At 38.5% G+C, this 18,153-nt stretch overlaps 1 long non-coding RNA gene across 1 annotated transcript in view; it reads right to left on the reverse strand.

Moving 5' to 3' along the window:
• Positions 1 to 787: 787 nt before the first annotated feature.
• Positions 788 to 18,153, reverse strand: part of LOC136884975 (uncharacterized) — a 36,080-nt gene continuing 18,714 nt past the window's right edge. The window contains exons 5-7 of the long non-coding RNA XR_010861444.2: positions 16,859 to 16,916; positions 11,790 to 11,862; positions 788 to 919 (exon numbers count right to left, since the gene is read on the reverse strand). This is a non-coding gene — a long non-coding RNA (uncharacterized lncRNA). The remainder of the gene's footprint in view (positions 920 to 11,789; positions 11,863 to 16,858; positions 16,917 to 18,153) is intronic.

The following is an 18,153-nucleotide window of genomic DNA, read 5'->3' on the forward strand; positions in this document are numbered from 1 at the left end:
TTGTAGGTTTAAGGCTGTGCAGTTCCATTTAAGAAAACAAAGTGCCATTATTGAAAGTGGAAAGAGAATGTTACCTGTAATTGGTTTGAGTTACTTTAGATGGACAACTTAGCTTAGCATAGCATCCCAATATATTATAGGCCTACTGTTTGTGGAGTATCTTTAAATGTGGTTCATAATGCCAGAGTTGCAAATAAGGTGTTTGTTTGTGGTTTTGCTATTCTGTTCAGGTGTTCAGTTATTGTGACCTGTTTGTAATAGGAAGTTTTCATATATTTGAAGAGCAATTAGCTTTGTCTTGAAATTTTCACAAAAATTAAACTGAATGTTCAGGATACTTAGACACAAACTCTTCGTTTTATCATGTTTTTCTTCAGCCTTGTTCAATTGTATTACTTATTGTAAAACTTAGAAAATTATGAAATAAAGGATAGAAAGAACAAAGGACTTGTTTATATATATGCTCCTTGTGTTTTCCTTTTCATGTAACAAAGCAAGTTGTAATTGATCTGTACTGCTCCAAGAACAGCTTTTGCTCAGATGCCTATACTGAAATGAATAAAAAAGGATTTTAACATTTCAGGTTTTTCCATTCTGATATTTGGACTTAGTTTCTTTTTTTTTTTTTTTTTTTTCCACAATATTACATCAAAAATAAAAATATTAATAATAAATTCTGAAATTTGGACTTAGTTTTTTTCTTCATTTATTTTTTCACAATATTACATAAAAAATAAAAAATATTAATTATAAACTTTACAAAAAAACAAAAAATACAAAAAACTGCCGAAAATAAGTAAATTTTGCTATAAAAACTGCATTTTAAGCAGAAAAACAGCTTAAAAATATACCCTAAGTCCAACACCTCATTTCAAGTGTCCAGGTTTAGCGTCGAAACTTTGATGAATCACGGACTTTCCTGTTCAAGGAAAAAAAATCGGAAAATTAATATTACTAAGTACACCCATTACAGCACTGCCATTGCACAAGGAGAGAGCACTCTTACTCCCCCACTTGTGCAATAGCAGTACAATGTACACATCATCGAAGCACCTACGAAAATTACTGTGTGATGTCTGAGAGTTCTTTGACGCAACTCTCAGTGTTGAGCCGTTAAGGGTTTGTTATCTCAAGTGAAAACATTTCACACAGGTGTTTCCGCAGGTGCAATGATAAGCTGCTGTTATTAAAACATTAGACGTAGCAATACTGCCAACAATTGGAAGTGTGTATGTACAGTAAATATAATGTACACAATTGCCTACTATGAAAATTCTCAGCCTGTTTCCAGTCATTCGACTGAATCACGAATGCAGCGAAGGCATGAACCGTGCCAGCTGCCAATAATGACTGACGGATGAAATATTAGTGTGTGTTGCTGGAATGAAAGAGAAGGAAAATCAGAGAGAAACCTGTCCTGCCTCTGATTTGTCCAGCACCGAGCTAGATAGCTGCAGTTGCTTAACTGCGGCCAGTATCCAGTAATCGGGAGATAGTGGGTTCGAGCCCCACTGTCGGCAGCCCTGAAGATGGTTTCCCATTTTCACACCAGGCAAATGCCGGGCCTGTACCTTAATTAAGGCCACGGCCACTTCCTTCCACTTCCTAGGCCTTTCCTCTCCCATCGTCGCCATAAGACATATCTGTGTCGGTGCGACGTAAAACAAAATATCTTGATTTATTAATTTCTTGATTTATGAAAAAAAAAAAAAATTTGTCCAGCATAAATCTCGCATGGAGTGACCACGATTTGAACCACCGAACCCAGCGGCGAGTCACCTCCAGAGTCACTGAGGGTTTTATAATTGCCTATTAGTGAAGAAATAATCTTGCAGAATATTGTATTAACAACCCTACTTTTATCACCGTTTAAAATGGCACCGTTATTTCTTTGGTTTGGTTTTGTTGGCACGAGATAATGAAAGGGCATGTGTTTATCATCCCTTCAACTACTATAAGTCGTAAGAGACATCTCATTCGAGTAGGCCTCTTCTTTGGTAGTGTTTTAACATCGCACAAATACATTGAAGGTTTTTGGCGACACAAAGATTTGCCTGCTGTGAAAATGGGAAATGCCTGAAATCCATTTTTAGAGCTGTCCCGAACTCGCCATCTCCCAAATGCAAGCCCACAGCTACGCAGTCCTAACCCCACAGCCAACTAGCTTGGTTAGAATAGGTCTCTTGTAGTCTTAAATGCTGAAGGACTGCACTATTCAGTCAAGCTTTCTGGGAGGTTCAAACATTAACAATTTACTTCCTGTTAGTAAATGTAAAGTTTTTATGGTCATTTCTCGAAATAGCCTGCCTGGTGACCATGATCGTTAAGGCATCAAGTCTATATGCTCTGACACCGTGGTTAGCCAGTTCGAGTCACACTGGTCACCATCAAAATGTTGGCAGGTGAGAGGTGGTGGTATACAATTTCTGATCACTAGATTATGTGCCAAAAGCCTGGATTAAATTCTAAACCTCTCTGCAGTGTTCATATGGAGAGAGGGCATATGACACGGGTGATTTGCCCGACAGATGCGGTTGTTGAGCCTACAGCAGGCCGCTCGGTACTGTTGAACAAAAATTAGGTTACGTGCACGCACCGCGTTTCACCCCTCTCCTTTCCTATCATGTCATTCATTTCATCTCACTAGCTCCTCTGATGAGGTTGACGTTGGGAAGAGCACCCGTTCGTAAAAACTCTCTTCATACCCGCCTACGTAAGTAAACTGGGCAAGGGTTGGACGTACATGTTAACTGAACCAAGCTTAAGCAAGTTCTTAAGCTCATTAACTTTAGGTTCATATTATCTGTACCATTTTCAATAACAACTGTTCAACACTTCCAAGAGTTGGCAATACCACTAGACAAAAAAATCACAAACCATTTCTAACAAGTAAGGACAACTTTCTGATCACTGACTTGTATGACAAATTGGTAAACCCTCATTATATTCAGATTTACACTATCAATCATCACTGATCAGCAATTAGGGCAGTCACCCTAGTGGCAGATTCGCTATCTGTTTTCCTAGACTTTTCTTTAAAGAAATGCAAAGAATTTGAAAAATTATTAAACATATTCCAATCCCTGACGTCCTTCTCTACACTAAAAGTCCAAATAACGAAGGTGAAAATTCAACAATAAATAGCTTTTTTTTTTTTAAACTTTGAAAACTGAAACATGATCCTCAAGGGAATGTACAAATAAAATGTTGATAATTATATGACAACTAAGAGATTTCTAAGTTTTACATGAAATTCTAACATCCTACATGCACTGGCCACATGTGCTTTAGTGGGGAGTCACTTTGACACCATACCTAATATACATACACAAATTATTATTTTCAGTACAAGCCTGCAAAAATTAAACAGGAAATATGACATGCTCTACTAAACATTTTGAGATAGGAACGTAGTATCTGAGGAACCAGCTTAAACGTGTTATTTTATTTACAACTAGCTTTACAGTATGATATCAGTGACAAACCTAAGTTTATGAATAACTTTGCACCTCACAATAAAGTGACGGCCACCAACTTCAATGCAAGCACAATATTCGCCTACAAGATACCTACGTACCTTTCAAATCGCAGGCGAATACAATCTTGGTAACGAATTACATGTCTTCCTTATTTGCAAGTTGTCTTACGTCCCACCGACACAAATAGGTCTTATGGTGACGATGGGATAGGAGACAGTCCTAATTAAGGTACAGTTCCAGCATTTGCCTGGTATCAAACTGGGAAAAAACGGGGAAACCATCAGTGGAGTTCGAACCCAGTATCTCACAGCTGGACGGCCAACTCGCTCGGTCAGTGTGTATATACCACCTTCAAAAGAAGTACAGTAAAGTATTGAATTTTCATGTAGATTTATTTATTTTGATCAGTCAGTGCAATTATGAACTCGATAGATTCAATTCTAAAATGTGATACCTTTACAAGCCAACAGTGCAGTTAGGCGAGTAACAAGCATTTCACTTAATGTTATTGTTACTGTTTTTGTGGTGCTTCCGTGGCTCAGGCGGAAACGCACCAGCCTCTCACTGCTGGGTTCTGTGGTTCAAATCCCGGTCACTCCATGTGAGATTTGTGCTGGAAAAAGCGGAGGCGGGACAGGTTTACTCCGGTTTTCCCTGTCATCTCTCATTCCAGCAACACTCTCCAATATCATTTCATTCCATCTGTCAGTCATTAATCATTGCCCCAGAGGAGTGCAACAGACTTCGGCAGCTGGCATAATTCCTATCCTCGCTGCTAAATGCGGGCTTCATTCATTCCATTCCTCACCCGGTCGAATGACTGGAAAGAGGCTGTGGATTTTGTGAACACCCAATTTTCTGACCACTGGAAATAATATAAGCTAAATACATGTAAAACATTGCTGTAAATAATCCAGGAAATAGACATATTTAACCCCTTTCTCTTCAGAACTTAGGTTTGCTATCTCAAAATGTTCAGCAGAGCTTTCCCTATTTCCTGTTTAATTTTTGCAAGCATTTAGTAAAATCTAATTGAATGGTGCCAACATTTCCCAGCACAGATACACAAACTGCATTTCCTTTCTCCTGACATATTCTGTAGACTGTTATGATTGGATTCAACATCATCCAGTTGCTTTGATAATTTTGCAATTTTTAAAGAACTTATCTCCATTTCCGAGATACTCATGTAATATGGGCACAAGGTGGACTACAGTGAAAGAAGTTACACCTGAATATCAAAACCAGCGACATTGTTGGCCATGATAAGTTTACACCTACAAGTAAACTGAATTACACTGAACCCTTCAAAACCAAAAAGAAATCAATCATTCATCAATGATCTGCATTTAGGGCTGTCACCCAGGTGGCAGTTTCCCTATCAATTGTTTACCTAGGCTTTTCATTGAACATTTTCCTTGATAAATTACTTCAATCCTTACTCCCATCCTATAAACAAATATTTTCCCCAATTTGTCCTCTTGAATTCAAACTTTATCTGCATATTGTGATCATTCCTACTTTTATTAAAGCTCCGCTAAAGGTTTAAAAAAACAATAAACCTCAAGCCTTGAGACAAGATCAAGGCAATATCATCTGTAAAATAATATACATTCTAACCAAAGAGCTAAATGAGAGAGAAAATAAATAAATTAGCCAAGACTTTGTTCGTACTTCCTTAGGGATCGAATATAATAAATGTACTTGTGTACCAAAGCAGTCCACGGGTAACATTCTACATACACACACTCCTTCAAGAAGGTTGTCCATACTTGCTTCAAAATGATAACATTCTCTTGAATACCTTCATTACAATGTAGGAACATCTGGAAATGTTAGACATACCATTGTAACAAATGAATAAATCAAGAGAACTTGAAGGACTGGAAGGAAAAATAACTGAAAGAAAGTCTGAAACAAGTCAGCATAAAGCACAGAAAGAGATTTCTCAAGTTATTCTTCCAACCAGGTTTTAACTACACAAGCTCAATTCAAAATTATTCTGTTTCCAAATCAAATTTTCTTAAAGCATAATTCCTTGTTATTTGCAGAGCTAACAACAAAAGAGGTGGGGAAATGAAAAAAAAAAAAGCTTTAAACATAAGCGTCATAAGTTTCTTTTTTACTACAAGGAATTAAACCAGTTTCTCGGAGACCCAGGAATATATATCTATATTTCAGAGGTAGCTCCTTTTGTTGCAAAGTTACGATTTGGACAGACCTGTGATATCCTAAAACAGTGCTTTTATTATCATTTGTTGAGTGATCAAATGATGATAACAGGATTGTTCAACATGAGACTCATCCTATCAAATTATGCTGCATCATTGTATGAGAAAAAAAAATATTGTTTGGCTTCCCAGAACTGGTCTCGAAATCAATCACTTCAAAATATTCCTACAGAAAGCTATTTGCCACTTATATCTTCAGTTAAAACATCTAACTCATTTTATGTTACTTGAAATCATTGCTCATTTTTTTTCCTCTTCTGAATCCATCTTTCTATCAGCTTTTCTAAGTCACGGTCATTTCGTCTCTTTTTAGATATCCTATCACACACATCATTCAGCGGGTTGATTGACACTTAACAACTAGGATATCCCTTTAGGACTTAACGTTTCCTCGTTCAGCACTAATTTGGACGTCATTACAACCTTGGATATAAATAGAAGACTACAGCTACAAGCAGAAGCCTTGTACAATCAACCAGAGTCAATCCAGCACACAATCTTACGTGCCTGGGCACAACAGTCTAGATGTTCAGCAGACTATTTTAAGTCAAAGTGAGGCTGCCGCTTTATTTTAATTAGACATCAAGATTTTAAGCCAATATATATCTCTTGCTCAGTCCCATTTGACTTCTTTAAACAGACATTCCACCATTATGTGTTTCATTCTTGGTTGTGTTTTTTAATCTTGTTTTGATTTACTAAAGATGATCATTAGACTGATTGAAACTAGTCCAAAAACCTTTGAATGAGTTAATGCTAATTAATGTATTGATTAGGTGGGATTAACATTTTTTTTTTTTTTTTTTGTAAATACAGTAGATATTACCAATCTGTTCACCGATTGCAACAGGGCTTAATGACGTTGGGTATACTGTTCATGAGGAGCTCCAGGGTCTATCTGATAAAAGAAGTACACGGTGTACAGACATCAATACATACAAAAATGTTGATGGATCTCTGTTCATTATCAATCCAACAATCATATTCAAATCTGATACCAACCAGCCTATGGAACTGCACTAAGAGGAAAAAAAAAGGAGTGCACAATCCAACTGTACCCCATTGCTTTGAAAGACAGAAAAGCAAGAGGACTGACTTTATCGGATGAATGGTCGGCACGAGAAGAACCATAACATCCCTTACAGACTGTCCAGCGGCATTTCTATTCTCTGAGACCTAAGCAGCTGTACAGGAGGTGCGCGCACGTAGTCCTTGACCTTGCAAGGAGCGTGCACGTGTTAGAACTGGCATCAATAGCCAGTCTGAATCTCATCAGCTGTTAACATGGTGAGACAGTCATCATTGCAACACCGTATTTTAGTATGTAAAAGTTATTTTAAGTACGAGTCAGCTTGACGGGAACGCGATGCATTTCTTCAGCAACTTCCTGGTGAAGTGCCACCTTCATGAGCACAGATTCATGTAAATGTAAATAAATTTGAAACTACTGGCTCAGTGCTCAATAAAAGAAATGCGCGCCCGTGAACAGTTTTAACAGAGGAAAAGCTAGATGACATTTGTCCGAATCTTGAACGGTCACCGAATAAATGACTCACAAAATTAGCACAAGTAGGAATTTCGGTTTCTTCTGCACACAGAGCTACAAAGCTGTTACACATCAAACCATACAGGTTTACATTGGCCCATTGTTTTAAACCTGCTCATCTAGCCACAAGAGTGAGCTTGTGTTCTTTACAGATGAGGCCTGGCTTCATCTTAATGGTCGTGTACAGAAAGTCCTAATGGTGTTTATGAAGTCGCTCATTATGAAGGATGACGCTTCCAGCATCTTTTATAAGGTAAGATTTCATATAAGACTGCATACACGCTTAAAGCAGGGCAGGTAACCACGCACGACATTAGCTGGGCTAAGGCAGCTGCTTTAGGGTACGTTCACACCGCACGCAGCGAGCTTAGCAGTAAGCAGTACGCAGGAAGGTGAGCGGCATGCTCCGTTTAGAAACACAGCTTCTTCCAATGAGACCATCCACATCGCACGCTGCGAAGGTTTCAAGGACATGCCATGCCAACTCTCCTGCTTGCCTCGCAGCTCGACAGGCAGCAGTGTTTCTAAATCCAGCGTACTGCTTACTAGCTCGCACAGTTTTCACCATGGAAGAAGTTTTAATCAGTGCTGTGTTTAAGAGGAGACCTTTATGGGATCCCAAAACAGCGTCGTACAAAAACAATACGATTAGTAGGAAACTTTGGGACGAAGTAGCTACAGAGGTGGGCTGTGATGGTAAGTATTTAATATTATTAATAATACTTACGAAATTGACTGGTGTTCTGGTTTTATTTTCTCAACTCTGTTTAACGATTAATATAGCAGATACATAAAATAAGGCTGCCTTTAGTTACATGAGGTTTACCTTTTAACTACATGAAGAGAATCTCATTTTTTCTTACCACTATAAAATATTAGCAGTGAAAATATGACACCATCAAAATTAATGTGTAACTAGTCCCTCTCAGTTTACTTCAGCATTTCTTTCCACAATGTTTTCCGGTATAGCATAATTATTCTGCCAAGCCAGTTTCCCAGGTCCACTAAAATAATGCATTAGTATTTCCCTAATTTGTTTAGCTGAATTTGAGAAGCGGAAGTGCGAACCAGACTCTTTATTTCGTACTGTTGCTGTTGAGGCCGTAGCAACGCTCATGAACTGAGGATCAATACCTTCTTCAGCAATAATAAAATTGTGTAATACACAAATAGAATTCACAATAGAAATTGCAAGATCAACGTTCGTTTCAATCGGTTTGTGCAAAATTCTCCATTTAGCACTCATGATCCCAAAAGCACATTCTATGCATTTTCTTGCTCTGGACAGATGGTAATTGAACACAAGTTGTTTATCATTTAAGTTTCGTCTAGGGAACGGTCTCATCAGATATGGTAAGAGAGGATAAGCTTCGTCACCTACAAGGACAAATGGAACCTTGTACGGTGTCTCCGGCAATTCCGTGTGATCAGGCACATTCAAAATTCCAGCTTCTAATTTTTGAAACAATGAAGATGTCCTGAATGTACCTCCATCACTCTGACGGCCTGCAGCACCCACATCAACTGCAATTAATCTGCAGTCAGCATCAGCTACAGCCTGAAGCACTATTGAAAAATACTGTTTGTAATTGTAGTACAATGAGCCAGACTTAGACGGACATTTCACTTCAATATGTTTTCCATCTATACTGCCGATGCAATTAGGAAAATTCCATTTCAAAGAGTACTGTTTTGCTACATTATACCACAATTCTGTTGTTGGCTCCGGTATATACTCTTTGTGCAGAACCTCCCATATTTTTTTACAGGTATCCTTGACAATAGCTGCTACTGTAGATTTCCCCACTCTAAAGCGAAGGGAGAGAGATGCAAACGAGTCACCAGTTGCAAGAAATCTGAAAAGAAGGAGAAGAAACGTAATATAATTGTGTCTTCTGAAATTTAGAGCTTTTAAGATTAATGACGGACTTGTTCTTTCCCGTTTATTTATTTTTTCCTTCAGAGATGGGTTAAGCATACAAACAAACGAACAGCGGGCAAATTGTCTGGAACTGTATTATGATATCACCCTAGTATGTGTATGAGCAAGTAAGGAAAACTGAAACACCTTCAAAAATACGGCCGGTGAGAATTAGCGAAGCAGGGATACGAACTAAAATGGCATACTGAGAGGGATAGTTGCATATATCAACATTGTTTGAATCATGATCATAACTTTTTAATTAGTGAATCATTCTCACCCTCTTTTCTTGTTCTGTTTTTCAGTCAAACATGCCAGATCCCGCTGGAAAACACTGCGCGACTATTTTCGCCAGGAAATTAACAAAATTGAAAAGCCGAAATCTGGTACCGGTGGAGACGGGACGACAACTAGCTCTTGGCAGTTTTTTCAGCTGATGAGTTTCCTGCGTGATACGATGATATCAGAAGCTAGAAGTTCCAGTCTAGGAGTTTCTTCATTCGACTACTCCTTGTCTGCAGAAGTAGCAAATGAAGTAGCCCCTAGAACTCAAGAAGATGACCCTACACCACCTTCTTTAGAGACATCACCTCAGGAAGAGATACCTTCGGACGTGTCATCGGTAAGCACTCAGAGTATGCGTAGAGAGAAAAGAAAAAGGTCACGCCCTGATATTGACGCAATATTGACTAAGAATGAAGCATTGATAGCAATAGAAAAACAAAAATTGGAATTTCTTCAGAAAGATATGGCCGAAGAAAAGGACGACGACCTCATGTTTCTAAAAAGCCTGCTGCCTGACTTGAAGTCTCTGCCTCGTTCTCGCAATCGTGCAGTGCGTTTGAAATTTCAGGAAATAATTTGCAGTGAAATTGATGCATTGGAGAGGCAGCCCTATTCTTTTGCTCCCAGACCGACTGAAGGAACTAATATTTCTACCGATGGTTACAGAGTGATAAGTTTAAATCCCAGTTTTCCGTCAGACAATTTACACAATTCTTTGTAGTTTTTAATGGTTGTTGTGAGAAACGACAAGGACATTTTTGTGCTTTAATTCATTAATTCATTTTTGCTAATTACTATACGCTCCTTATTATTAAATGTAAATAATTTCAAAATTGTGAGTGTGAAACTTCTCAATTGATAAAATATGATGATGAAGTAATAAATAATTATTTCCAGCAGATTTTACTACCTTTTCCATTTAAGAGTTTGCAATATGATTTCATTACTCACCTAAGGGTAATAACAAGTCGTTCTTCTGGTGATATTGGCCTCCTGAAATTAGTTTCTTCTCTGTAAAGGTGTCTCTCCAGCTTTCGTAGTAGGGAATCAAATGTCTCTTTAGTCATTCGTAGGTAATTAAAAAATTTATCGTTGTACTTCCGAACATCACGGTAGAGACGATTAAACTCACCACGAGTGGCTCTAGACTGGTTAAATTCATGTACCCATGTACGAGTCAAGATCCTAGGATCATCCATCTTTACTGCAACACTTTCCATTAAATACATTCTTCTCGATAACTTTGATAATGCCATCTTACACAAAGCTAAACGCGGCAGACAAGTGATTAGCAGCACAATGCCAAGCGTAGTGGTGTGAACACTTGTGCTGCTTGCTGCACACGACCCTCACCTAGCAGCAAAGTCACCCTGCTTACTGCCCAGCTTGCTGCGTGCGGTATGAACGTACCCTTAGCGCAGAGTACAAACAGCGTGCGCTCAGTCTGGGTTTATAAGAGACCCTGAATTATGAAGAAAGTAGCCCTTGCAGCCCTTAAAGGATATATTGGAATACTTGGGCACCACCTATACCAACAACGTCTTCTTCCATTGTAAGCCTCAAGAGGCAATACCTGCACTACCGGATATAAATGTGAAACTTTCCGCAGCTTTAGCTATGTTAAAAAGACAGATTTCTGGATGTACTTTTAACTTTTACACCTTTTTGTCAATATCCTTGTTATCGGATAAATGCACTTCCTCTACCTGGATATTAGATATCCTTACATTCAACTATATTTACATACTGCTGACTAAGCATTTCTGCTTTCTGTCCCTCGCAGATTAACTTAGTTACCATTTGTTGGCCATGCTTTCCGTCATTCGCATTTCTTTCCCAGATAACGTTTGAGATATTCCGAGACAATCCAGTCCCTTTCTGTGTCGTTCCCCACAAACCTGACGATTTTATCAAATAACTCTGCATCAGCATCGCCCCAAAAGCAACAAGTTACCTATAAATTTTTTAGAGATGAGCCTTACATCTAGAATTTCATGTTTCTCATCATTAACTTTTTTGTAGCTTACAAATTCTTCTTTCACTAGCATGCATACTCCCCCCCACCCCACCTCCTACTGAATCTCTCCTGTTTTTATGATAAATTCTCCAGTTCTGGGGGGAAAAAATATGCATACAAAATATTCTGGAAGGTTGAATGACAATGACTTTACACCTGTCTTCAAGATATATTTGTGACATGAAAAATCAACATTTTAGCTCTCCGTTACTCTTGACCAACTGCAAACTTCAATAACAACAAAGCACTGTTACAAGAATCACAGGCCGTTAACAGTCAATTTAATAAAATACAATGAACAAGTACTCACCATATTTTTAAAATTTTGCCAATCTGGAGGTTCCAAGTGTGTTCTGTTGGCAAATGAGAGAAGATTTGCTGACCTATAACCCAAGAAATATTAGTTAGGCCTCTCAGATATGATAAAAAAATCCATTTAAGGTTTTTTCACACTGCACTGCAGATTTAAGTACAGTCGAAACTGTTTATTACGACATTGCTCTTAAGGACATATTGGATATAATGGCGAAATCTAACGGCCCTGTCTAAATCCTATAAAAGCACTGTATTTTTAAAAAATTGCTTGGCACAACATAACTTATTATGACATATCGTATAAAATGATGTATTTTTATCACATTTTCAGAGAAATGTGTTGAATGTAACGTCCAATGTTTTGCTTTGTTATGCATTTGCGGACTGCTGACAACAATGTAAAGCTTATTTTCAAACTCTTGTTTTCAGTAGATTGTTGATAACAAATCCGCCTACCTGTTAAATAGTCAAGGCAAGCATCGCTTTGAAAAATGTTGCAAAAGAGAGACAAATAATGTGGCGATAACAAAATGGGGAAACAACTACTAAAAAATGACTGTGTCAGCGCTGCACCAAGCTCCTTTCAAGCTAATGGGAAATCCATCTCCACACCCACAGACATTGCCTCAACCTTGAGTGATAAATGTAAACAGAATTTCTCCCAGATACAATCAGCTGGGGACATGTATATAACACCCCTCCCTCTCTCCAGCCTCTACTTCTCAGAAGTTTGAAGAGGATTCAACCCCATGTGGCGAGTGGCCCTGACAAAATACCCAGCTGTATACTCCGTGACTGTGCTGAGTCAGCGGCAGCATCTCTCTGCGAACTTCACTGCCTCAAGACTGGAAGAGTGCTGATGTAGTTCCGATTTTCAAGAAAGGGGACAAACCGTTCATTGACAACTATCGGCCGGTGTCTCTCGCATCCCACATATATAAATGTATGGAGCAACTGGGAATACTTCCGTGAAGGTAATCTGCTAAGTGAAAGATTCTGTAATATTTTATTAACAAAAGTTATTGATGAGTGGCAGTTCTCCCTGGAGAAATCTAAAATTGTTCAGGTAGACTGCTTGGATTTTGACCAAAGCCCGCATGAATGACTTTTGTTAAAATTAGGACAGATGAATATCAGTGGAAGTGTACTGGCATGGTTGCAGTCATTTCTCGAGGGTCAAACTCACCATGGTGTGCTTGACGGAGTTTGATCTTCGACTGTTAAAGTAACTTCTTACAAAATTGTACAAAACTCTTTTATTCTTCCTAGTCAATACTATATATTTTACATCCAATTAAGTCAAAAGTTCACACATCAATAGAAATACTGTATGTATGATGCATTAAAAATGTAGGAAATACACAAAATGAAATGTTAGTTAAAAAGACTTTTTTTAAACATGATGAAAGTTAGAAAAACTGTGAAATGTTGATCGTTAAAAGAGTCTTGCGCTGGAAGTCTTTCTGTTTCAATGCTTTTTGTTGTCCTTTGGTGTGGTTCAACTGGTATCTGTATACTGCTGGCTTAGTTTTTGTGTTCCGACCTGGCCTGATCTACATAAGCATTATTGAAGTTGAACAGTCTGATTTTAGTCTGTAAAACGAATAATACAAATCAAATTAATGTTGAAAAGTGGTGACGAGCAGGAACACCATGTAGATTAAGTTATGAAGAACGAAAATTAACTTACGTTACATGGCCCGCTTCTACCACCCGTGTTCTCTGATTATGGAGTCCAGCTCGACTGACTTACTCCCGCAGTTGAGACGCAAGACATGTTGCTGCAATGAAGTGGTGTGGGGAAATGGGGCGGACTTGTGGGAGAATGGGAGTTTGCGAAATAATAGGGGCAATGACTGAAACAGAGTGTAATAATTGTGAGTTCTTATGTTCCTGTTTTTTACTACAAATGATCGGAATAAGAGTTTCTCATATTACGTTCTTTTTTCATTTGTCCCATTTAAGTTGAGAGCTGGGTTCTTATATTGATCCATACTGATGTAAATATTCTTTAAAATGTTGAGTAGTGGACCGTTTGTTCACGTTGTAGAATTTTTAGATCTTGATCTATTCAAGTATAATTGTGATTATAGTCTTTGTGATGGTTACTCATGACACTCGGTTTCAACCACCGCCCCCATTATTCCGCAAACTCCCATTCTCCTACAAGCTCGCCCCATTTCCCCACTCCACTTGCTTGCAGCAACAGGTCTTGCGTCTCAACTGCGGGAGCAAGTCAGTCGAGAGCTGGATTCCATAATCAGAGAACATGGGTGATACAAGCGGGCCACCTAATGTAAGTTAATTTTCGTTCTTCATAATTTAATCTAAATGGTGTTCCTGTTAGTCATCACTTTTCAACCTTAATTCTATTTGTATTATCCATTTTACAGACTAAAATCAGATGGTTCAACTTCAATAATGCTCATGTATATCAGTCCAGATCAGAACATAAAAACTAAGCCAACAGTATACAAATGCCAGTTAAATCACACCGAAGGACAATAAAAAGCAATGAAACTGAAAGACTTCCAGCTCAAGACTATTTTAACTTTCATAATGTTTTTTAAAAAACTTTTTAACTAACATTTCATTTCATGTGTTTCCTATATTTTTAATGCATTATACATATAGTATGTCTATTTATGTGTGAACTTTCATCGTAATTGGACATAAAAATATATAGTATTGACTAGGAGGATTGAAAGAGTTTTGTACAATTTTGTAAGAAGTTCAGCCGTCAATACGGATTCAACAATGAGATCATAGTCTGTAAGGTTAAAGTAACCTCACGGGTATGTCAAGGCACCGTCTTGGGACCTTTATTATTTAATGCATTCATCTCTGATTTACCTAAATGTGTGACCTCAACCATGGCCCAGTACGATGATGACCCAGTAATGTACAGGGATATACAATGTGCGGATGACTGTCTGAAGTTACAGTCGGAATTGGACACTATAGCGGTGTGGTGTTACCTCGACGGTCTCAACATTAATGCTGGCAAATGTAAATACATTAGGTTAAGTAGGTCTCGAAACACAATAGAATATATATACAGTGGAACCTCGGACTGCGAGTAACTTAGTCTACGAGTGTTTTGCAAGACGAGCAAATATTTTAAATAAATTGTGACTTGATAAGCGAGTGAGGTTTCGCAATATGAGCATCACGTGTACGTACGTTTCCACCTCCCCTGTGCCTTTGTTTTCCCCTCCCCCTGCCACTCTCTTTCCTGGGAAAGTGTGTGTAATCATTTCCTGAGCTGGACTTCAGTTGGCGTGCCTCGCTCGCATAGTCAACACCGTACGAGTGTACATGTTTTGTTTCTGTCATCTGTGATATAATTGTTCTGCAACGATGGGCCCTGTGAACGAAAAGAAGGCTAAAAAGGAATTCGGTTGGAAGAAGGAGATGATTACAGTGGATGAATCTGTTCCATGACAATGCAATGTCACATTTTCGTGAAATCCTCAAAAAGAGGCAAAAGCAAGTCATTGGACAGGTTCCTCGTTAAAGTTGCACGAAAAGAAAACACTTCCAATGAGCCAACCGATAGCAGTGATTCCGTTAGTGAAATTCGTGCTACACAGTAACTCTTCTCATGTCATCTCTCGTCTCCCTCACATCAACAATGATTCTATTGTAAGGTAAAGTGCAGTTTAATTGTTTTACGTTATATTTTGTTTTAGAAATGTTATGCGAATAAATGTTTATGTGTTGTGGACGAATCATCCGAGTTTCAATAGTTTCTTATGGGAAAATTTGCTTTGATATACGAGCGATTTGGATTACGAGCATGTTGCCGGAACAAATTATGCTCGCAATCCGAGGTTCCACTGTATATATATAACATTAAGGAAGTGAGATGCACAGCTGCCAGGGTGCTCGGTTTTATGCACAGAAGTCTCCGTAGGTACAAGTTGAATGACGTACCCGACACTAACGTATGGTTTACCAGCCTGGTGCCATACCATTAGAGCTAACCTTCACAAACTGAAAGGAATCCAACGTCGCGCTGAATGACTAATTAACAAGAACAGCTCCCGTCAATCGGTGTAAACAAAGGGACGTCACCTTCGTACACAAGTGCCTCATAGGAGCCACTCAGCTTTCACTAGACTCTTCTCATCCTACAGCTCCATCTGCAGGCCAAAGGGGTGTGTCTTTTACCCCCTCTGCACAAACAAACTAAGTTTCTTTGCTCATTCAGCGAGGCTTTGGAACAACCTCTCCATCAAAACTAAATGTAAATATAGTTACGGTGCGACGTAAAGCCCCTAGCAAAAAAAAAAAAAAAAAAGGAGTTAAATGTTATGTTAGGAAGCACGTGCGGTGAGAAAATGTATGTGAATAGTTGGAAGAATGAACCAGGGAGTGAAAGGATGTGTAAATAAGAAATATGTACAAATTATACTTTGTTACTTAACCTGTAAATAGCATATATGATTGTTTTAGTCTGGGATTTAGGTGATTAATTCAAAAGGTCAGAGGGCACTACGTGTAGGGGGCCAGTCCTTTTCCCCTGACTTTCCACAGAAACTGTAAATGTTTACGGCGAATAAATAATGAACGTCAGCATTGCGAGGGAATGGTGTGTATCACACTCAACGATTTCTACAATCTGGAAGGACGGAGAAAAGATTTTGTTTATTAGCCAAGACTGGGTGTGTGACATTATCAATCAATTTACATTGTCACTACTGCTTTCCTCATTTATTATTTTATACTTTACTAACATACTATTATCGTAAGTACCATGTAAGCATCAGAAGGCATATTCTTCTCAGTCCCACTCCACAAATACAGTTTTTATTTTAGTTACGTTTTTTGAAGTTTTAACTTTATTGTGTTAACTAACCACATATGTATGCAGCCTGAAACCAACAGATATGACATTTTTAGCAAAAGAGAAAAAGTCTGTGCGACTATCGCCTATAACGACTACCAGTCTCTTTGGAGTCGCCATAACCTGTCTCGACTGTACTTCTATTTCTAGGAATCTTTAAAGTACCATCCTATACTTTCTTAATGTTTAATAAAATACAATTTACAAATATTCACCTAAGAATCTGGAGGTTCCAAGTCCAATCTGCTGGCAACTGAGAGAAGACTGGCTGACCTACAATAAACCAAAAATATTAGTTATTAGATATGATAAATAATCAATGGACAACAGTTTTACACTATTACCAGACATATGTTCCTTTATTTCTAGGAATGTCTAAAGTACCATCCACTCTGAAATTTCTTATTTTCCAGCCCAGCCTAATTCCCATTCTCAGAACAATGAAGCTGGGAAAACAACAAATCGATAAAGAAAAATCATGTAAAAGGTATACTATGCAAGATGGAACAACAGTACAACTAGATTCTCAATCAAAACTCAGTAGGGAACCTTAATTTGATTTCCAACAAGATGGTGCTTCATAGGAATACCTACAAAATATCCTGTAGAAAGGAACATGGCCACTATTATAACTAAAGCTTTTGTTTGGGGAAATAGGGAGTAATATTCCAGTTTTTGGTTGAATATCTACAGTATTGTTGGTAGGATACCTGCATCACTTTCTACGTTTACATTTGTGTAGGTGCTAGACACGATATTTCGCGTAGCACTCCCATCGCACCTATCACGAAAGAAACAATTTCTTTAAGTAATTAATACAATACCACAAGCATTGTACAGCTCACTGGCTGATTGATCATATTTTAGCCTTCAATTCAGAGGGCTCTGGGTTTGATTCCCGGTCAGAGATTTCAACTGGTTAAGTCAGTTAATTAAATTAATTCAAGTAAATCAAGGAAAGATGTCAACAGTTCCATTCATGGTGTGGCACTCAAACAGGTATCTTCCTTTAAATACTAGAGAAGAATAATATCTGAGGATGGTTACTGTCACCAAGATGTCAAGGTACAGCTTAGAATAGTAAGAGCAGCGCTGAGCCTAGAACTGGGGAAACGATTACTTAAAATATTTGTTTGGTCGCTGGGGTTATACTGCACAGAAACATGGACGCTGAATGCCAGCTTGACTAGTCGTATTCAGACACTTCAAATGTGGTAGTGGAGACGCGTGCTGAAGACTCCTTGGACACACTGAGTCACATATGCATAGGTGCTCAATTGAGTTGGTGAAGGAAGAGCACTGCTTGGGCAACTTTGTGAAAGACGGCTTGCCTGGACTGGACACACGCCGCGACACAGAGGCTTGCTACAAGAAGCAAAGAGGAAAACCACGGCGAAGCAAGAAGTGGAAGTTTGCACTTTTGGGCCATTGAAATAGAAGGTTCACTTTCTTGAGAACTGGAGTGCTGTAATCAGAGGAGCTGATACACTACAGGGTCACATAGTATAAA

Source organism: Anabrus simplex, chromosome 13 (assembly GCF_040414725.1).
Source record: "Anabrus simplex isolate iqAnaSimp1 chromosome 13, ASM4041472v1, whole genome shotgun sequence".
Taxonomy (NCBI): domain Eukaryota; kingdom Metazoa; phylum Arthropoda; class Insecta; order Orthoptera; family Tettigoniidae; genus Anabrus; species Anabrus simplex.